General features: G+C 35.2%; 1 long non-coding RNA gene across 1 annotated transcript; it reads right to left on the bottom strand.

Moving 5' to 3' along the window:
- Positions 1 to 3230: 3230 nt before the first annotated feature.
- On the bottom strand, positions 3231 to 5072 carry LOC102625508 (uncharacterized). Its single transcript, XR_372150.4, has 4 exons — positions 4746 to 5072; positions 4079 to 4168; positions 3694 to 3836; positions 3231 to 3607 (listed from the first exon to the last, which is right to left on the bottom strand). It is a non-coding gene; the product is annotated as an uncharacterized LOC102625508 (long non-coding RNA).
- Between the last annotated feature and the right edge of the window lie 19097 nt (positions 5073 to 24169).

The following is a 24169-nucleotide window of genomic DNA, read 5'->3' on the forward strand; positions in this document are numbered from 1 at the left end:
GTTATGTATCCGATGGGTTATTCAAACTAAATGTATTGGTTGAAAAACCAAAGAATAATAGAGCTATTTCTATATTCTTGAATTTTTTAATTTATCACATGGTAGATTAGGACGTGTTAACTATAATACTTTGTGTAAGTTAATTAACATGAATCATACACCCACTTTCTAAATATATGCGAAACATAAGAGTAAATCTTGTGTTGCGGCAAATCTAGCAAGATCATTGTTTTACAAAATTGAAAAGAATATTGAACCACTTAACTTAATACATAGTGATCTATGTGGTTTTAAATCCATACAGTCGAGGGGAGGTAATATTTATTACCTTTATCGATGATTGCACAAAATTTTGGTACATATATTTGTTAAAAAGCAAAGACAAAGCTACAGAGAAATTTATGCTCTATAAAAATGAAGTTGAAAATCAACTAAATAAGAAAATTAAGGAGCTGAGAACTACTAGAGATGGTGAGTATGTTGTTCTATTTCAGTCACTTTGTGAACAATATGGAATTATACATCAAACTACAACTCTTTATTCACCTCAATCTAATGGGATTGCTGATTTAAAAAATCATATCTTAAAAAAATGATGAATGTAATGTTAATTAGTTCCGAGCTACCTCAAAATATATGGGGAAACAGTTTTATCAACGACTACCTTTTAAATTAGGTACCTCGTAAGGAATTCACCTCCTCTTGGGGAGGAGGCCCGTTTTATAAATACATTGAGTAAATCATGGCCATCGAATTAAAAATATTTTGGATGCTCAAGATTGCGCCACATCATCGGTCAACAGTACGCGGTTTGAATAGTGACGCGATATGAACATTAAGGCGGCTTGAATAGTGACGCGATTTGGTTGTAAATATTCCGTGTATATGCATGTACCGTACGCACGATTTTTGGTCTACTAACATGCTGCCACGTCACCGATCAACAATACATAAGAATTTTAGTCCAACAGGATCGTGACACCTCATCGGTCAATACCACATCATTGGTCAATGATACATCATCGTTCCGTATATGTGAACAGTAACATGGACAGTACCGTACATGTGAATAGTACCGTATATGTGAATAGTACCGTATATGTGAATAGTGACATTTTTCCTTTTATGTTACTCTTAAGGTTTTCGACTATCCTGAGTTCAAAAGTGATGTTCGTTTTGCTGTCCGGTCTCTCGTTCATTGTGAAATGACCATGATGCTCCTAAAATACATAAAATACTTAATTAAAATAAAACACACATAATTAAATCACAAGAGACTTAAATACATAAAAGTATGACTGTTAGTGAAACTTGGAGTGTAAAATGATGATTTTCTCCTTTATAAATATACATTTTCTAACACTCAACAGGGACTCAGTGTCCTCATTGAGGTTTGCCCCACCATCGCTCAAGAGGACACGCGGAGCCATTCTTATACCATAATGTCATGACCCAACCCAGACCTGGCAAGATATTGTTCGCTTTGGACCTTAACAAGGTCTGCACGGTTTTGTTTCTGGGGCACCCAAATACCCCAAAACGCGTCTTACCAATTAAGGTGTGGATCACCCCTTATAAATCTAGCATCTCTCCTGTGCTTTGCTGATGTGGGATTTGCCTAGGGTGTTACAGTAAGAATACCTTTAAACATAAGTTTGCATCTATCTAAGAATAGAGATGAAGGTGTCTTTCAAGTAGAATACTCTAAAGTGATAGCTTTTACAGTAAGCAAACTTGCCAGATATACGAGTATTTCAGGAACTGATCCTTGGAAAATAAGATTACTCAGGTAATTACACTATACTTGTAATTATAGGCTACACAATACTAGATATCGAGGTATACTAAGACTCAAGGTCTAGAAGTAGCTATGTATTTACACTAGCAGGTGCTACCGTTTCATAAAAATCATCTAATTTTGTTTATTTAGTTCTTTTTATTTTATATTATTATTGGATAAGATATAATATGATGTTAACATAACTATATTTCAGCTTATTAATTTATTAGTAATTAGTAATGCCACGTTCTTAAGTTTTATTTTTTAATTACACAAATATTTATTATTTTTATACAAATTGATGTGGTCTAAATTCCTTGATTGGATCAAACTATAAAATAATGAAACGAAATAATTGTGAGCCAAGAGCTATGATATGATTTTTTTTTTCCAAAATTCATCATATATACTATAAATACAAATCTACTTTAGATAAATAAGGATATCTATCTGCTTTAGGTAAATAAAAGTATAAATTAAGTTGTGAACATATATATATATATCGTAGATCCATCATAAATTCATCGGTTAAATTCATACTTACTGTAAATTTGTTTTGAAAGACTTTCAAAAGGATGTCAATAGTCTAACACTTTAACCAATTTCACACTACATTTGAGTCGGATCAACCGATCTAAACTAATGAATCTAAATTATTATTAAGTGTGAAATAAGAAAAAAAATTATTTGTAAATCACACATAAAATTAGTAGATTGAAGGAATCGAGGGTAAATTAATGTTGGATAGTAAATTGATCTTTAGAATTGTAAAATAAAAATTTTTAAAAAATAACATAAGACTTGTAAATTGACGTTAAGTGAGAAATGAAACAAAATATTTGTAAAACATACATAGTTAGAATTGTAAAAAATAAAAAAAATAAAAATTTAGAAAAATAACATAAAACTTGTAAATTATCATTAAGTGTAAAATAAAACAAATTATTTGTAAACCACATATAAGACTACTAAATTGAAGGAAAAATGGGACAAACTAATGTTGGAATGATAAATTGGTCTTTAAAATTGTAAAAAAAATAAAAACTTAAAAAATGATATAAAACTTGAAAATTGACATTAAGTGTAAAATTAAACAAAAAAATTACAAACCACATATAAGACTAGTAAATTAAAAAACAAGGATAAATTAACATTAAAATGGCAAGTCGGTCTTTAAAATTATAAAAACAAATTAGAAAAACAACGTAAAACTTATAAATTAACATTAAATGTGAAATAAAATAAAAAAATTATAAATCACACATAAGACTAGTAAATTGAAGGAAAAAGTGATAAATTAATACTAGAATGGCAAATTGATTTTTAGAATTATAAAAAATGAAAAAACTTCAAAAAAATAAAACTTATAAATTAATATTAAGTGTGAAATAAAACAACATTATTGTGAATTAGAGGTGGGCAAAATTCGGTTTGGTTCAGTTTTCTGTATAACCAAACCGAACATAACCAATTCAATTCTTGTTATGTCATAAATTTTTTACAAACCGATTTTCCATGAACAGTCCTAAACCAATAAATCCGGTTCGGGTCGGCATCTCTTTTATACACTCACCCGTTTAATTCAATTTTTTTTTCAATGCTTACTTTAAAAGTTTAAAAAGTTAAAATACAAGTCATCAATCAAAATCCTACACCAACGTCCAATAATCCACTAATAAAATAACACCCAGTAATAAGAATAATTTACTACAAATTAAAATCCAAGCTTTCAATAATTCAATCCATGACTTCCTTTCTTCCTTTCGTAAAAGCTTCAAGCCGCCATAGTTGATGAATCCAATGATGTAACTGTAGATTTCTCAAGCTCTATATAAAAATAATTTAATATAAATTAATTTAACAAATAAAAACTAAACATGCATAAATTACAATCTTGAAGTTGAAAGACTTACCAGATTGAACTATTTGATAAAGCTCTAAGTCTTGAATGCATGAATCATCAATGTTAACATGAACTTATTCATTGCTACCGATTGAAGAGCGTAACCAATTTTGTGAACAAATTAAGGCTTCCACCATTTGAGAAGTCAACGAACTTCGGAATGGATCAAGAACAAAATTCATTTTACTATAATCAGTTTCTACATCCATGTCCCATAACAGAATTGAGATGAAAGTGTTTTTTTTCATATTAATTAACTAGTAGAGATTGTAACAACATAAATAATCAAAATAGCTATCTAACCAGTCATAACAGCAAGAACACTGAACAAGAGGAAACATACACAGTGTAAATTAGAGAGTAATAATGGCAATAAATCAAAGTTGAAAACTTACACAAACTTCACCCTCAGCAGGCTCCAATGTAACTATTTTTCCTAGCCCCACCAAATAGTATCACAGTTGCTACTGCAAATGCCTTCCCAACTACAAAAAAAAGATTAATAAAGTCCATTAGAATGAGCTTAAAAGTTAATCATGCCAAAAAAACACAGCTGCAAACAAAACAGTCATGCAAAACCAAATGAAGTCTTTTTCATGCATTTTCACAAACATATGCCAAGTGAACTCGAGCCCAGCTTTCAACTGCACATAACCATTAAGTATTAAACAAAACATACCCATCACTCATGGAATTATAGGCATAGAATCAAACAACTCATGAGCTGACTCAATGTTACCACTCTTAACATACCCATCAATCATGGAATTAGAGGAAACTGAGTCCTCATTCCCATTTTATCAAAAATAAATCTGACCTAAATGTCACTTTCCTCAACAAGTCGTGAATCTGCAATCCTTCCCTAATCAAACCCAACCGAGAACATACTTTCAAAACTAACGATGTCGAGAATCTATCAACAGAAACCCCATTATTAAGCATTAAACAAAACATAACCAAAGCCAATTTTAGGTCGAGCTCAAAAAATTCAATAGAGAGAAACTAGCCAGAAATAAACAAAAACAAAATCAAACAGTGCGGCAAAGATAGAGAGAAACATACCTTAGATGGCAAGTTCGACTCTGGCTGACGGACGGCAATAGCTGGCTATGTAAGGCGCGACGGGGGCTGTGAAATTTGGATAAGAATGAGGAGATTTGTGAGTTATGTTTTACTTGACGGCGATGGCTTGCTTGCTAACTTAATCTAGATTCAGTTTTGGATTTCATCAATCCCAACCGAAATCGAACTGCTAATTCAGGTTATTAGACAAATCAAATGAATTATCAAACTGAATCTGATAGAACCGAATAGAAACGGTTCGATTTGGTTCTTTAATTTTTTGCCCACCCCTATTAATGTGAACCACGTATAGCACACACAAGATCAGTAAACTAAAGGAAAAGGGGGTAAATTAGCGATACAATAGTTAATTGGTCTTCATATTTGTAAAAAAAAAATATTGAAAAAATGACATAAAATTTGTAAATTAATATTAAGTGTGGAATAAAATAAAAAATTTATAAACAACAAATAGGACTAGTAAATTAAAGAAAAATTGAGTAAATTAATGATATAATCATAAATTAGTCTTCAAAATTGTTAAAAAACTTAGAAAAATGAAAAAAAAAACTTACAAATTAATAGTAAGTGTGAAATGAAACAAAAAATTTGTAAATTATAAAACATTTGTAAACTAATTATGTAGTAGTAAATTAGTCTTTAGAATTGTAAAAAAAAAAAAAACATAAAACTTGTAAACTAATATTAAGTGTGAAATAAAAAAAATGTTTATAAACCATACATAAGATTAGTAAATTGAAAGAAAAAAGAGTAGGTTAATATCGAAGTGATAAATTGGTAATCAGAACTGTAAAAAAATTAAAAACTTAGAAAAATGAAATAAAACTTGTAAATTGACATTAAGTGTAAAATGAAAAAGAAAATTTGTAAAGCATTCATAGGACTAGTAAATTGAATGAAAAATGGGCAAATTAATATTGGAGTGGTAAACTGATCTTAAGAATTGTAAAAAGAAAAAAATTAAAAAAATGACGTAAAACTTGTAAATTATCATTAAGTGTGAAATGAAACATAAAATTTGTAAACCACATCTAGCACTAGTAAATTGAAGAAAAATGGAGTAAATTAATGTTCGAGTTGTAAATTGATCTTTAAAATTATAAACAAAACAAAAGCTTGTAAATTTTACACAAAACTTATAAGTCAACATGAAATGTCGAATAACACATAATTTTATAAATCATATATAAGACTAGTAAGTGTAATCAGTAACTTGAGCAAAAAAGGATAATTACATGTTAAGTAAGTAATTGGTTACTTATTTATTTTGAATTAATGGTGGAGATTTTTCATTTAAATCTAACGATCCACATCAATTACAACATTATAGAATTATCTCATTAGAATAAAATTTATGTCTACAATAGCTATATTTATCTCCTTCCAATATCTTAACCACTTGAAAAATATTTAACTAGCTTCGTGGAGATTTTTTTTTGGATAATCCCCAACAAATGAGAAAAACAATTATCATTAAAGAAAAAGAGGAGTACAACTGATACAGTGAAAGTTTCATGTTCTAATATTCCTGTTAATTCTTGAGAATAAAGAAACAATCCCTTTGAAAATTAAAAATATTATTAAATTCAAATCTGTCTTCAAAGACTACAAGAGATGGATAATTACATTACAAGTAATTATCCTAAACTATAAAGTAAAAGAAACAAAATCCTAAACTCTTAAGAAAAGAACAATAAACTTTAAGACAATAAGAAAACTAATTTAAATAAGATAGAGATGCCTAATCTGCATCAATAACTAATCAAACAGTACAATAAATATTACTTGTAAGAATAAATTATTGAAAATCATAAAAGAGTTGTCTAAACAAATTGTAAAATCAAAATTTCCATTGTAATGTCTGCACATTTACCAACAAAAAAAAATTAACGCTTTACTATAATTAGATGGCTATAAATAAATTTTAAATTCGTATTTTAGAATGTGTACGCAGAATTTAAATTCTATTATTTCATTATTTTTTTGATACAAAAGGGGCTCTTACAATAGAGCTAAGAAGACACTAAGCGAGGGTAAGCAATCCCATACAAGTCATGATGAAGAAAATGAGTGACACTAGCCAGGGGACTACTCAATTTGTAAAGGCTAATGGGAAGGTCGGTAGAGTAATTCGAAAGGGAGTCTGCGGCAAAATTCGCCTCCCGTTAAATATGGTTAATAGTAATGTGCCAACTCTTGTGCATGAGCTCCTTAATTGACCTTACTAATGGAGAATATTCATAGTCATTAACCCAAGATTATTTAGCATTTGAACAACACATCGACCATCAACTTAAATAAGCAGCCAACAAACACTGTGGTCCCAAGCCATGACCAAGCCTTGTAAACACCCCATAGTTTTGCAACTGTGACCGTGCAGTAACCAATGTTCATCGCAAAACCACAAACTTAACTTCCATTGCAGTCCCAAAGAAGTCCACCAGTAGTAGAGCTCTCATTTCTTTTACAAGCAACATCAGAGTTGAGTTTACACCAAGCTAGGCCATACAAAAGGCTGCCAACCAATCCATTTCACCAGTTTACTTCCCTTCCCATTTAGACCAAATTTGTTCGTGCTAGAGATCTCTTATGCTCGTGTAATAATATCTTGTAGCATGCTAAAGGTATCAATGGATAACAGATTAAACTGATTATGATTCTGCCAAAGCCACAGTCTCCATATCGCAACCTCAAACACACAAGAACACTCCAAACCATTCTTCATGCATCGATTACTACTTAAGTTAAGAGTTAGCCAAACTCTAAGATTTGAAGAAAAGAAAGGTTGACGACACTCACTCGAGAGGAATTGGTTCCACAATCTTTTGGCCATAAAACAATAGCGAAGGACATGAAGTGGAGTCTTCATTGCCACCCCACAATGGTCATAAGTCCAATCAATATGAAAGTGTCTCTGCCTAATTTCAACTTTTGTCTTCAATCGATCATGTACAGAGAATTTTCTACATCCCTTCTATTTCCAACCAAGGCTCCTCTGAGAGTTTTTACATCAGTAATATTTTTAGTAATGGCTGCATAAGCATACTTGACAGAGAATTTCCCTAATTGCGAATTAGCCTAAAAAAATTGATCATCACCATTTCCTTCCATTGGCCCCTGAACTGCTGCAATTCTTAGAATAATAAAATTAAGGAGAAAGTGTTCAAAAGATTCCCAATGCCAGTGGCCATTAGCAAAAGCAAAGTCGACAACCAATTTCATTAGGCTATCATCTAGAATAGGGGCCACTGTATAAGAAACCAAGGGATTATTCTTTGTAACCTAACAATCCCACTAAAACCGGACCCTTTTGTCATTTCTTATATTCCACCGAAGCCCCTTAAGAGTATCAGACCAAACATTTCAAATTGATTTCCACAGATGCGAACCATTACGAGTTGGTAACACAGGTGGGAAATCCAAATCAGCTAGCCCATATTTTCTATAGAGCACTCTACACCAAAGACTTGTTGGTTTAGAAATCAGCCCCCACACTAGTTTCATAATTAAGGCTTTGTTCATCATTCCAAGGTTTTTAAGCCCTAAGCCGCCATAAATTTTTGGTTAACAAACCTTGTCCCAACTGATAAAACTCATCTTGTTATGATCATCCGACCCACTTCATATAAACCACCTACAAATTTGATCAATCTTATTATTAACCCTCATTGGAAGCTCCGACATTTGCATGGCATATAAGGGTATTACTTGTAAAACAGACTGAGTAAGCGTGATTCTTCCCGCTAAGGATAAATGCAAAGCATTCCAACCCAAGAGGCATTTTTCTACCTTGTCAATAATTTCATGATAAGTCATCCTAGTTACTTATGAATGAGGCAATGGTATTCCAAGAGACTTTCCAAGATCCTTTGTGATTGTAAAGCCAAGGAATTTGCCAGTGCAGGAGGCCTCACCATTATGGACATTCTTCAAGAAAAATGGTTGGGTTTTAACTCTAGACCTGTTGCAGAAATCCTCTAGGATTGAGTTAACAATCCTTGCTTAGTCACACGAGGCTTCGACCAAAAACAAGAGATCATTTGTAAAAAAATAAATGTGAGAAGGGGGTTCCATTTCTTGAGAGACACATTGGTTTCCACACATCCTTACTCACTACTTTAGAAATGCCATGGCTCAGCCTTTTAATATATAATACAAAGATATAAGAGGAAATAGGATCCCTTTGTCTAATGCCCCTAGAGGATACAAAATCTTCTGTAAGTTCACCATTCCAAAGAACATTTATTCTTGCGGTGGTAATACATTCCATAATAACATGAATGATATCCATCAAGATGGTTGTCTCTAGTAAAGTATCAAAAATAAAGCTCCAGCTTAACCTATCATAAGGTTTTTCATGATATACTTTAATAGCCATATAACATCTCCTACCGAATTTTCTTCTCATGGAATAGACCACTTCCAGAGCAACAACAATGTTCTCAATAATATGTCGTCTAGGAACAAAGCTCATTTACTGCGGCCCAAAGACATGAGGAAGGATAGTTTGAAGTCTATTAGCAAGCAGTTTGGTCATTGTCTTATAAACCACAATACAAGGGCTTATGGGCCAATACATCTTTAAATTGAGAGGATTATCAACTTCCAAAATAAGGACTAAAGGGGTCATATTAATCTCTATAGGGATGTACTTATTTGCAAAAATATTCTTAATAAAACAACAAATTGAGGGCCCAACGACAGACCATTGAGACTGATAAAACAACACATGAAGTCCATCCACTCTAGGGGCTATCAATGGTTTCATACTAAAAATAGTCGAGCTGATTTCATTATCATCTACAGGTGCTTGGAGCATATGAAGCATATATGTGCCTATAGGAGGGAAATAACCTATGAGAGCATAAGAATGAAAGTTAGACGTCTCCGAAGTGTACAAAGCGAGAAAAATTTAATAGCATGCTTCTTAGTGTCTTCATTATTGTATAACTTGGCCTAAATAATCTTGAATTGCTGTGATTTGATTTTTTTTTTCGTTTGGTAATAGTTTTCCAGTGAAAAACGTTGTATTACGATCTCCATAACTCAGCCAGTATTTTCAAGATTTTTATAACCAGAGTAATTCTTCTTAGTTCAAAACTTCCTCAAGCTCTCTATGAAGTTTCCATTCCAATCGATTAGGCTCTTGGAATCCTAAACCTCTAAAGCTCTCTAGATCCCTCCAAGACGAGCTAATAAATGTATTTTCCTATGGAAAATATTCCCAAAGCACTATATGTTCCATTGGGCCACCTTATTGGTAAAGATCTGAGCAACCTCCATATATGGAGTAGTGGAACTCCAATGGAAGAAATGAAATTAGCAAAGTCTTTGTTCATAATCCAAGCTACCAAGAAAGGGAACGGATTAGGGCCATGCATACGTCTTTCATACTGAAAAAAAAAAGCCAGTAATGGCCTGTGATTAGACTCAAGTTTTGAAAGGTGCAAAACCGAACCTTCAGTGAATGTTTTAGAGCAAGCATCATTGCAAATAACCCTATCAAGTCTTTTATACAGATTTCTTTGAGCCAAATTTTATCGTCGCCCTTTAAAGTGAAGGTCGTGTAGCTTATTTGAGCAAAACCACTGCCAAAATAAATTACAAACTCCACTTCCATTAAGAGAGCCCCTTCTCTTATCTGAAGCATATAGAATAGCATTAAAATCTCCACCTACAAACCAGGGGCCCTAAACAGTCTTTACAATTATATTAAGTTGGACCTAAAGGTTCCTTAGAACTGGGTTAGGACTGGCATATACAGCCGTAAACCAAGAGACAAATTTATTATTCTCGGCAATTTGCATGTGCATAAATTGTTTATGATTCAAGACCACTTCCATGTCAAAAGTATCCTGCCAAAAGATCTAAATTCTCCTAGAAAAACCAATTGACTCGATACGGTGAGACCCAACAAAACCACTATTCATAATAAAATCATCCGCCTTGCAACCACTAATTTTTTTCTCTAAGACAACAACTACGCCAGGCTTGTAGTTAGTGAGAAGAGTAGCAAAATCTCGGCAAAACTTCTTAGAGACCACACCTTGCACATTCCAAAACAAAATAGGATTAGACATAAAAGGAAAAAAATAGAGAAAATGACAGCCTTACGCCGATTGCTCCAAAGCCTCATGTTTCAGATCTATGTCATTTTCATCATGTAGAGAAAAATCATCCTTTGTTGAGTCATAGTTTTCATCACTACTATCTTGCATAAAGTCGCTATCATTATTGTTATCATCTAAATTCTCATTCACAGATAAAGTCCTAGCATCAGGAGGCTCCCCTGGTGGCTGAGATGTATATGCCACCACGGTTCTAAAAGCTAGGTGTTAGGTTGGAGGGCATTGACATTGAGTTGATGTTTGTGTCATTAAAAAAGGAGACAGCAGTGTAGAAAAGACTATTTAAGCTGCTTTAGACAAATACAGGGGTGATGAACGTAGGTTGGTTTGCATGGTCCTTATTTAGGTCATGTAAAGCACATATATTTTGCATAGGAATGGAGTCTGTTTAGATTTCAGGGATGGAATTCTTTTGGTTACGTCTGTTACGGGTTGGTTGCATGGGGTGGAGGTCTTTTTTATTAAAGGTTGATTTTTAGGTTTTGGTTTGTGACTATTTTATATATATATATATAAAAGGGAGCCAAACAAGGCTAAACCGAAACAAAATGCGGGAAAGTATTCCCGTACATGTCGTGAATTAAGCAATTGACAACACCACGAGGAGGATTGTAAAGGACATGGAAGCCAAGAGGTGCCTCATTGTGAAATTCGCAAGAAAATCCACTGCAAAGTTTGCTTCATGATAAATATGGTTAATGCACACATGCCATTCCCTATTAAGGAGCCTCATGATGCTTTAAATCACTGAAGAAAAATTAGTAGGACTGCTGCTTGTGTTTGCAAGTAGATTAATGATGCACTTGCTATCAACTTCAACCAACAAGTTCCGAACCCCCATCTTCCAAGCCAGATCAAGATCATAGAATAAACCCTAGAGTTCAGCATTAGTAACCGAACTAATGCCAATGTTCGCACAGAATCCAGCAACCCAATTCCCATTAGCATTTCTTATCAACCCACCTGCAACTGTCATGTTCATCTTTTTGCAGGCCCCATCAGTATTCAATTTAAAGGCATTTTCAGGGGGTGGTTTCCATCCAAAGTATTTCACAATTTTTAAAGCTCCAGGCTTGATGAAAGCCATTATAGTTTTATGGAAATTTTCAGCTCTACTCATAATATCTAAAACAATATTGTGATTGCTCCTCTACACATTCTTAAACAGAGCTTGGTTCCTCCAAAACCACAAGCGCCAGAGTGTTGTGCCAAAAATTACCAACCAGTCCACTCCATTACTATCATAACAGTTCGGCTTTAAATTAGTAAGAATCCAATCCTCTAAGTCTAAAGAGAAAAAACTTTCTCGTAGGCTAAAAGGGACTGTATCTAACTAAATATGTTTGGCTGCCACACAATCTCTAAGGGCGTGAAGAGAGTCTTCCACGCAAACTTTGCATCTCACACATTGATTCTTTGCCAAAATATGTCTTCTAGCAAGCTCAGCTTTAATCTTTAACTTATTTTGAATAGGCAACCAAAGGAAAGTTTTAACACTTTTTGGTCCTTTCCAGCTCCAAACAAGGTCCCATCTTGGTCCAATATGTCTGGAGGATTTGCTTGAAATATTTTGGTAAGTTGATTTTACTGTAAAATTGCCCTTAGTCGAGAAGCCCTAAAAGATACGGTCCATACCCCCCTCGACACAAGGAGGCATAATGGCAACAATAGCAAGCGCTAAGCTGTGAGGGAGATAATTGCTGAAAGCAAACCAATTCCATTGCCCATTATCATCCACATAATCCATAATAGATTTTTCAAGCATATTACTCGGCACCGGCATCACAATATAATCCTTCAACATGACATTTTGCATAACCCAACAATCTTTCCAGAAACGAACCTTTGACCTATCTCCAACTTGCCAACGAATACCCTGCAAGACTTTTTGCCAAACCGTACCCACTGCACGCCACACACAAGAACCGTATTTTGTAGGTGGCTCTGTGGAGAGGTTGTCATTCTCAACACCGTATTTAGAGCATAACACTTTGCTCCACAGGCTCGTAGGAGACACAATAATATTCCACACAATCTTCATCAAAAGCGCCTCATTGATGTGGTGAAAATTTTTTAAGCCAAGCCCGCCTACCATTTTAGGTTGACAGATTCTATCCCAACTAGCCATGGACATGTTACTCCTCTCGCTATTCCCACTCCATATAAAGCGGTGAGAAATATGATTTATTTTTGCTTGAGTGCCTCGCGGAATCACTGTGGTTTGCATAGAGTAAATTGGCAAGGCTTGGATTACCGCTTGAGTAAAGGTCAGCCTTCCAACAAAGGATAGGTGCTTCACATTCCATCCTGAGAGCTGTTTATCTACTCGATCTAGGATCTCTTGATAGGTTTTATTGGTAACCCGACCATGAAGAAGCGGCATACCCAGATACTTTCCCAAGTTTTTAGAGGTTGAAAAGCCACTTAGCTCGCTAATTTTCTTTGACAAAGCAGGTTCCACATTCTTTGAGAAGTATAATCGAGTTTTTTCTGTGCTAACTTTTTCTCCGAACATGTTGCAAAAGTTATTCAAAGCTTTGATCACCACCTTCGTCTGCTCAGAGGAAGCTTCTGCAAGGACAAGAAGGTTATCAGCGAAAAAAAAGTGGGTGAGGGGTATACCAATCTGGGACAGCCTTATGGGTTTCCATCGTTCCTATTGCACTTCTCGATTAATGATATGGCTAAGTCTTTCAATACAAAGAACAAAAATTTAAAGAGAGATCGGGTCCCCCTATCAAATCCCTCTAGAAGTCTTAAAAGAATCGATCAGCTAGCCATTCCAAAGAATTTGCATGGAGCAGGAGGTGATGCACTCCATTATGATTCGTATAAAATTTGTAGGAGACCCACAAAAGCCAAAGTCTCTTTGATAAAATCCCAGCTTAATCTGTCATAAGCTTTTTCCAAGTCTACTTTGAAAACCATGAATCCTCGTTTGCCCATCTTCCGTCTCATACTATGAATAATCTCCTGGGCAATTATAATGTTTTCGGTGATGTGCCTCCCGGGAACAAAGCTAGTTTGATGCGAACCTACAAGATCAGGTAGAACAGTCTTTAATCTATTAGCGATAATTTTAGTGATCGTTTTGTACATAATCGTTCAAAGACTAATTGGCCGGAAAATTTTTAAAATAGTTGGATTGTCAATTTTAGGAATAAGAACGATTGAAATCTTCAAAAACTTTGCAGGCACGGTCTCTCCATTGAAAACATATTTGATTTGCTTGCAAACCGACTTGCCCACCACCTCCCATTGAGCTTGGTAAAAAATAGCATGTAGGCTGTCATTTCTCGGTGCCTTTAAAGGTTTCATGCTAAAGATAATGTCTCAAATTTCCTCATCATCCACTGATTTTTTCATGATATGGTACCTCTCTATATCAAGGCAAGGAAAATCATTAGGGATATAATATCTTTCAATAGAATTACTATCAGTCGTGTATAAATTGGTGAAAAAATTAATAGCATCATCCTTAAGCTCATCCTCATCCGAAATCCACTAGCCCCTATCATCTTTCATCCAGACAATTTAGTTATGTCTTCTCATCTTCATTGTTTTCTAGTGGAAAAAGAAAGTATTTCTGTCCCCAAATTGAATCCAATCGCTACGAGATTTCTAAAGCCACAAGAGTTCTTCTTGATTAAGGATATCGTTGAGCTCCTTGTTAAGCTGAGTTTCCAACTTTAACAGATTATCTGAATGGTGACTCTCTAGAGCTTTTTAAATTCCATTTAGTCTAGCTAAGATTTCTTTTTTTGCTTAAAAATATTTCCAAACTCATTCTTGTTCCAATTGTCAATTTTGTTCGTAAACTCCTTTACCGAAACATTATAATCGACATCCTTCTTCCACACCTGAGACACAAAACCAGAGAAACAATTATTAGTAAGCCAAGAAGTAAGGAATCTAAATAGTTTCAAACCTTTGTTCCCAGTACCCTCATTATTCAAACTAAGGAGGATAGGCCGATGGTCAGACCCCAATCTTGGTAAGTGAAAGACTCATGCCTTATTAAAGGTGTTGAACCAATTATCATTGTAAATGGCTCAATCCAAGCATTTATAAAGTGATCCCCTTTTCCAAGTTTATTTTGGTCCCATAAAATGGAGATCACAGAGGCCGTGTTTGTGGAATCAATATTGAAAGTTTTTACAAGGCCGGCCACGATTATTAGTACTTTCTTTACTCTCTGAGGTTGAAAGAATGGCATTGAAGTCACCTGCTAGCATCCATGGACCCTGAATAGACTCAGCCAAATAATTTAGATCCCTCCAAAGAAAGTTTCGGAGAGAAGGAGCTGGGCTTTCATAAATCGCTGTGACCCAGGTAATTAAACCTCTTGTGTCCGACACTTGGAGGTGAATATATTGTGTATGGTTAATAAGGATGGTGACATCTAAACCCGCTTTTCATAATAACCAAAATCCACCTGAGAAACTAGCCGCCTCCACTCGATGGGAATGATCATAACCACTGCAACGAAGAAAGTCATCCGCTTTAATTCCACTTATCCGAGGTTCACAAAGAGCCACAAGTTTAGGTTTATAATTTTGAGCAAACATCTTGAAAGTTCGTCCAAACGACGGCGAGGCCGCCCCTTGGGAATTCCAAAACAAGAATGACAGATTCATTATATATATAAAAAATGAAATAAAGGACCGACTTACTCCAAAGGCTCAAAGCCTTGCTGATTAACATCCATATTATCCGCCTCAACAAAAAATTGAGACTCTTCTGAGGTCTCAGATTCATCCTCCTCTTATCCATCCATATAATTCACTATCTGATGAGTCCTCCTCCACATTCTCCATGTCTCTATCGCCTATATCAGGAGGCTCCTCATTGGGGTTTGGTTTGGGAGGGATCGACAGAGGGGCCTGAACGGTCCCATTTTCTAACTTATTTTTTAATATAATTGTTGAATGATATTTAGGATCCAAAGAAGTTGGGATTAAAGTTGGTTCAAGATAATGGGTCCTAAATAACTTAAACTTGTTCCTTGAGATATTTGTTTCCATGGACTCGAGAGGGTGTTGATTTAATGAGCTAGGACCACTTGTGGGGGGGGGGGGTATAGTGTGTATTTCACTTGAAGGTTTGGGTGCAGTGTATTCAGAAGTGTCAGCCTTCTTGTTTCTTGTCACAGGTTTTCCTTTGCTCCCAGACAACATCGTTTGGGTGGGTCCTCTAGAGTCACGTGATATCATCCTGTCCTTGTCTTTGGTCGAAGCAACGGTCTTCTTGTGATTGTCCATGGTGGTAGCCGCGTTTGAAATCACCCCAGCATCATTGTCTAACTCACTTTCCTGACGTAAGACACTGAATCTGGAACCTACACTCTGTTTTCCAAAGCTATTTTGATTAGGCTCCTTTGTATCTGTTCTTCCCTTATTTCCTCTACAATTTCCTCTCCTAGCCACGATCATCCAAGGACAAAATCTTGGATTGTCCGGAGTAACCACCGCCGGCAAGACCTCTGAATTTGCGTTGGTAGTTTCACCTGGAGCCATATCATTCGTCTTCTCCCCTCTTGCTTCCAAAATCAAATTATCTAGGCATGGGGGAGAGGTGTGTCCATACTTTCCACATCCAAAGCATATTATTGGAAGCGCTTCATATTCAATCCTTTGGATTCTTCCATCTTGTAAAAATTGAGAGATTAAAGGACTTCCAAGGGATACTTCCACTGCAATACGGGCAAACTTCCCTCTTGTTGCCAATTCCGTATTATAATCAATTTTAATTACCTTTCCAATGACATGTCCCAATGTTGAGTGTTAGAAAATGCATATTTATAAAGGAGAAAATCGTCATTTTGCATTTCAATTCTTACTTACTTTTATGTGTTTAAGGTTCTTGTAATTTAATTATGTGTGTTTTATTTTAATTAAGTATTTTATATATTTCAGGGGCATTATGGTCATTTCACAATGAATGAGAGATCAGACGGTAAAACGGACATCACTTTTGAACTCAGGACGGTCGAAAACCTTAGGAGGGGCATAAAAGGAAAAATGGTATTGTTCACATGTATGGTACTATTCACATGTACGGTACTGTCTACGTTACTGTTCACGACACTACTCACATAGGCGGATCGATGACGTGGCATTGACTGATGATGTGGCATTGACTGATGAGGTGTCACGATCCTGTTGGACTAAAATTCTTATGTACTGTTGATCGATGACGTGGCAACATATCAGTGGACTAAAAATCTCGCGTATAGTATATGCACTACACAGGATTATTTTCGACCAAACCGCGTCACTGTTCAAGACGGGTCAAACCGTGTTACTGTTCAAACTGCGTGGTCAAACCACATACTGTTGACTCATGACGTGGCGCAATCCTGAGCGTCCGAAATGTTTTTGATCCGATGGCCATGATTTACTCAATATATCTAAAAAAGGGGGCTCTCCCCCCTAATTTTGATATCTATGAATCCATTTTTGGACTTCATTTTTTGTATTTCCTTCTCCATCTTGTATTTTTTACGTATTTTAATAAATTCTCATTTTGCCCCTAGTTCAATTATGAGTAGTTAATTTTCTCTCAAGCTTGGGTTGAAGGTGAAGTCTCAACATGTGTCATGGGCTTTATTTGGTAAATTTATTTTCTCTTCCCCTCTAGTTTTTGTGGATGTTTTGACTTCTCGTCGACAAATAATAATAATCTTGTCTAGATACCGTCTTGGTTTCACCGGCTCCTTAGTACAAAGTTATTATTATTTGGCACGATAAGCCTTTAGCACCATATTGATTAGAGTGTGGTTCATAAGGTGTGAATTCCCTCCTCATGATTTAATTGGCATTAATAAGGAATATTTAGCCCATGGTACATGTTGATACGAATCTAGATACCCAAGTGCTTCATTTCAATATAATTCGCTCCAATTTATTCTCGTCATTTTAATTCAAATTTTAGGATAATCTAAGTTACTTTCACCACAAATCCAACCACCAATTTAGAAAAATTAATCCTACACACAATTGGAATCCACCTCCTCGTGGGATCGACACTTGTTACCATTGATCTAATCTACAATAGATTCGTGCACTTGCGAGTTCAATAAAATTTGCATAAGTTTTTGGCGCCGTTGCCGGAGAGGTAAGTTATTTTCATTCGTAGAATTAATTTTTGTAAATAAGTTCTTTTTTTTGTTTTCTTGTATTTTTTTCTTATTAAAAAAGAAAAAAAAAGTGAATCTGCATTTAGAGGCAATAATTTTTTTTCTTTCTCTATTCTTTACAATTCTGCAATTTAATTTTTAAGTTATTTTTCTTTGTAATTGTTTTTATTTTATTAATTTATTTTTAGTTAATTTATTTCACGTATTTTTTTTAGTGTGTTTTTATAGAAAGGTTCTAACAGCGTGATAAGGTGAGTACCGTAATTTCTCATTCTTCTTTATTTTTATTTATTTTGTTTCCATTTATTTTGTATTCATTGCATGCATGGTCGAAGGTCATTATTACCTAATCTTGAGCCAATAGACCTTGAATTAGAAAAAAACACTTTGCACACACAAACACATGGTAATTAAAGATAAAAATAAAATGGATTTGCAACAACAAGCACCACCACAGGAGAGGCCATTTAAGGACTACTTCAGTCCTTCAGCTAATTTGAGCACATCATGCATAAAATACCCAAATATAGCTGCTATAAGTTTTGAACTAAAACCTAGTGTGCTAAATTGTCTCCCAACATTCTATGGCCTAGAAAATAAGGACCCATATAATCATTTGAATGATTTTCATACTGTTTGTCAAACATTTAGATATGAGAATTTTTCAGATGATGATATTAAACTTAAATTATTCCCATTTTCTTTAAAGGATAGAGCTCGTTCATGGCTCAATACATTACCTGCTAATAACATTACATCATGGGAACAAATTATTACAAAATTTTTTAATAAATATTTCCCAGTGCATAAAACCAATGTTATTCGCAGGGAAATTTCAGAGTTTACCCAGAGAAAAGACGAGCAGTTTTTCGAAACATAGGAGCGATTCAATGGGCTACTCTTGAAGTGTCCATATCATGGGTACGAGAAATGGCACCAATGCCAATACCTTTTGGAGGGATTATTACCGAATGTGCAAGAATGACTAATGGCAACAAGTGGAGGAGAGCTAATGTCAAAAAGTGCATCAGAGATTTGGGAATTCTTCCAGTGACAAGCAGATAATTCCCAACAACGGAGTCGATCACTCAGGAACACTAAAAGAATTAAGGGAGTAAATGAGGTTCACATTGGCGAGTAAATGAGGTTCAAAGCTATAATTGAATGTCTTTCTCGACAAATAGCATCGTTATCGACTGCTAAATCAATAGAGCCACATGACCATGACTCATACTCATATCAAGTCAATGCCATAGGTATATTGAGAAAACCATCTAATTACAACCTATACTCCAACACATATAACCCTAAATGGAGAGACCGCTCCAATTTTTCACGGTCTCAAGGATTCCAACAGAATGGACCAGCAACTCCAACTCCACCAATGCAACCAATTCCTCAAATTCCTCAAACCTCTCAGCCACCATTTAGACCATACAATCAGAACCAGAACTACTCTCAACCCAGACCATGGGAGGATGCATTTCAGAATTTCAAGAATGTTACTCACTCTACAATTGAGCAACAGAACCGCACCATTGATGGACTACGAAATAAGATGAGAGCAGGCTTCAACTCACAAGCCCAATCAGTTTCAAGCCTCGAGAAGATGGTGGGACAACTTGCTTCTTCAGTTCAGACCTTGGCAATGACTATTGAGAAAGGTAAATTTCCAAGTCAACTAATGCTTAATCCTAAAGGAGTACATGAAGCAAGTACCAGTTCACCACAGCAGCATAGAGAGGTCAAAGCAGTCATGACCTTGCGAAAAGGAAAAGAAGTTGACAACAAAGTGGAGATGCCGGTGACAAAAGAAAATCAAATTGTACCTGTGAATGTTGAGGACTCACCATCGGAAGAGAAAGAAAAAACCAACCCACGAGAATATGTTCCCAATGCTCCATTTCCTCAGAGGTTAGCTAAAGGAAAGAAGGAAAAATCGACTGGTGAGATTCTCGACATCTTCAAATAGGTAAGTGTTAACATCCCTTTACTTGATGCTATAAAACAAGTTCCATCTTATGCCAAATTTCTTAAAGACCTTTGTACTAAAACGAGAAACATTCACGTTCAAAAGAAGGCTTTTTTAACAGAAAATGTTAGTTCTATACTCCAATACAAAATTTGTCTAAAATGCAAAGACTCAGGCTCCCCCACTATCTCATGTAGTATCGGGAACCACACAATTGATAATGCTTTGTTGGATTTAAGAGCTAGTGTAAATCTGTTGCCTTATTCAGTATTTGTGAAACTTGGACTTGGAGAATTATACTCAACTCCAGTGGTGTTACAACTTGCAGATCGGTCCACGAAAATACCTCGTGGTATTGTGGAGGACGTGCTTATCCAGGTAGACAAGTTTTATTTTTCTGTTGATTTCATTGTAATTGACTCAACCAATACTGGATTCAAGAAAGCATATCCCCATTATTCTAGGCCGACATTTCTTGTCAACTGCGGATGCTCACATTCAATGTAGGACTGGAAATATGCAGTTGTCCTTCGGCAACATGACTATAGAGCTGAACATTTTCAACATTGCCAACCAACCTCACAATGCAGATGATGGAATTATTGATGTGGATTTAATTGAAGCATTAGTTGATGACACTTTTCTTTCAAACCTTAGTGATGACCCTTTACAAACATGTTTAACTCACTTTGGTTTGGATTTTGATATTGACATATCAGTCGATGAGGTCAACGCCCTGCTTGACTCAGCACCATCCATGGACACTAATAAATGAAAGTCAAGAGTTGAACAACTAGCACCATCAGATAAGAAACTCATCCCATCATCAGAATCATCACCGAAACCCGAGCTTAAACCATTACCCAACACATTGGAATATGCATTTTTGGGAGAAGAAAGTACTCCACCGGTAATCATCTCATCATCCCTAAACGACGAACAAAAAGGTAAGTTGTTGGGTGTTTTAAGAGAGCACAAAGGGGCATTATGATGGACCATAGCAGACATCAAATGTATAAACCCAGTAGAAGGCATGCATTACATTCACTTTGATGAAAATGCTAAACCTACTAGGGAAATGCAACGTCGGTTAAATCCTAACATGAAAGAAGTTGTTAGAATTGAAGTCCTTAAGCTATTAGATGCAGGTATCATTTATCTAATTTCTGATAGTTCATGGATCAGTCTTGTATAAGTTGTTCCTAAAACGTTAGGAGTCACAATAGTTACCAATGCTGATAATGAATTAATACCAACTAAAGTAACTACAGGATGACGTGTATGCATTGATTATAGAAAGTTGAATTCTGTCACACGTAAAGACCACTTTCCTTTACCATTTATCGATCAAATGCTTGATAGATTAGTAGGCCATGAATTTTATTGCTTTGTAGATGGCTACTTAGGATACAAGCAGATCTCCATAGCACCAAAAGATCAAGAGAAGACTACTTTCACTTGCCCTTTTGGCACTTTTGCATATAGGAAGATGCCATTTGGATTATGTATTGTACCTGCTACATTTCAACGATGCATGTTGAGCATTTTTTCTGATATGGTTGAACGATTCCTTGAAGTCTTTATGGATGACTTTTCTGTCTTTGGTGATTCATTTGATCAATGTTTACATCATTTAACACTAGTTCTGCAAAGATGTATCGAGAAGAACTTAGTCTTAAATTGGGAGAAGTATTATTTTATGATAAAACAAAGTATTGTTCTCGGCCACATCATTTCGAGCAAAGGTATTGAGGTTGACAAAACCAAGGTGGATCTCATTTCCAATCTTCCTCCACCTAAAACAGTCAGAGAAGTAAGATCTTTCCTTGAGTTTGTTGGTTTTTATTGATGTTTTATTAAAGATTTTAGCAAAGTTTCTAGACCCTTATGCAATCTACTTGCTAAGGATATACCTTTTATCTTTAATGACTCATGTTTTGTGGCGTTTGAAAAATTAAAGCAGTTGTTGACATCATCATCCATCATTCAGCCCCAAACTGGAGCTTACCATTTGAGTTCATGTGTGATGCATCTGATTATGTAGTAGGAGCAATTTTAGGACAAAGAGTTGATCGAATTCCCCATGTTATTTACTATGCTAGTATGACATTGAATGATGCACAGTTGAACTATTCAACTACTGAAAAAGAAATGCTAGCAGTAGTGTTTGTATTAGAAAATTTTCAATCTTATCTCATTGGTTGTAAAATAATTATATTCATAGATCATGCTGCTCTTAAATATCTTCTCACAAAGAAAGATGCAAAAGCTAGGCTAATTCATTGGGTGTTACTTTTACAGGAATTCGACTTAGAATTTAAAGATAAAAAAGGCATAGAAAATATTGTGGCAGACCATCTCTCTCGTCTCTATTTTGACACAATTATAGAGCCATTAACATTGAATGAGTCATTTCCAGATAAACAATTAATGATTGTGGAAGTATTACTGTGGTATGCTGATATCGTTAATTATCTTGTTACAGGTCAACTTCCAGAGCATTGGACCAGCAAGATAAAGCCAAATTTTTTACGAAAATAAAGAATTTCTTTTGAGATGACCCTTATTTGTTCAGTACTGTGCAGATCAAATTGTTATACGATGTGTCCCAGAAAGTGAAATTCAAAATATCCTTTCATTCTGTCATGAACAAGCTTGTGGAGGCCATTTCAGCGCTAAGAAAACAGCGACTAAAGTCTTAAAATGTAGTTTCTATTGGCCAACTATATTTCGAGATGCTTACACCTTTTGCTCTTCATGTGATAGGTGTCAACGAATGAGGAGCATTACACGAAGGCATATGATGCCACTAAATCCAATTTTAGTGGTTGAGATTTTTTATGTATGGGGTATCAACTTCATGAGACTCTTTCCCCCTTCTTTTGGCCATCAATACATATTGGTTGCTGTTGACTATGTATCGAAATGGGTAGAAGCAATTCCATGTAGAACGAATGATCACAAGGTGGTGATAGGATTTTTGAAAAGCAACATTATTTCACGCTTTGGATTCCCTCGAACGATAATCAGTTATGGTAGTACCCACTTTTGTAACAAAGCATTCAAAGCTCTTTTGACAAAGTATTCAATCACTCACAAAGTGGCGACCTCATATCATCCGCAAACCAGTGGCCAAATTGAGATCTCCAATCGAGAAATAAAGCACATATTAGAAAAAAAATGTAAGGCCAGACAGAAAAGATTGGTCATTAAGACTTGATTATGCGTTATGGGCATATAGAACGGCTTTCAAGACCCCGATTGGGATGTCACCCTACAGGCTAGTGTATGGAAAAGCTTGCCACCTACCTGTGGAACTCGAGCATTGTGCATATTGGGCCGTCAAGAAATTCAACTTTGACATGCAGCAAGCTAGCTCAGAAAAAAGATTACAACTGGCAGAACTTGAAAAAATTCGCAATGACGCATATGAAAATGCCAAGATTTACAAGCAGCGAATGAAAGTCTTTCATTACAAGCAAATTATGAGAAAATCTTTTACTCCAGGTCAGAAAGTACTTTTATTTAATTCTCATTTGCACCTATTCCTAGGTAAATTACGCTCTCGATGGTCTGGCCCATTTATTGTTCATACTGTTTTTCCACACAGGGCAATTGAAATTAAGGACCCAAAGAACGGTGTCACGTTTAAAGTTAATGGTCAAAGATTAAAGCCATATCTAGAGTACTAACCACATGGAGAGGACATCGAAATAAATTTGAGTGACCCACCAGATTTGAATTGATTTTTTTTTCTCTTTTTCTTTCTTTTCGGTGATTTGATTTTTTTTTCTTTCTATTATTCTTTTGCTACTTAAAATTATTTTTGCATAAGTGTGTTTGTTTAACCATTAAGTTTTCTCTTATCATTGTTAATCATGAGTACCATAGTTAAACAGTTCCTCATGAACATTCTTAAACCACTTCAACATGTAAAATCTCATCTCAAAAGGCATATTCGAGTTTTTAAAACACATTGTATTTGGGCTCTGCAACCACCAAAGTTGGTATCCTATGTTGAGGATTTAAAAAGTCAACTCAGAGACATTGAGAGAAGTGTCTACAACATCCAGTTGGAGCTTGAGGTAAATTCAATAAGAAGACGATTTTAATTTTCTTTATGTGTTTTAATTTATTTTTCTGTTTGTGTACTTTAGTTTTTCTG

Source organism: Citrus sinensis, chromosome 6 (assembly GCF_022201045.2).
Source record: "Citrus sinensis cultivar Valencia sweet orange chromosome 6, DVS_A1.0, whole genome shotgun sequence".
NCBI lineage: Eukaryota > Viridiplantae > Streptophyta > Magnoliopsida > Sapindales > Rutaceae > Citrus > Citrus sinensis.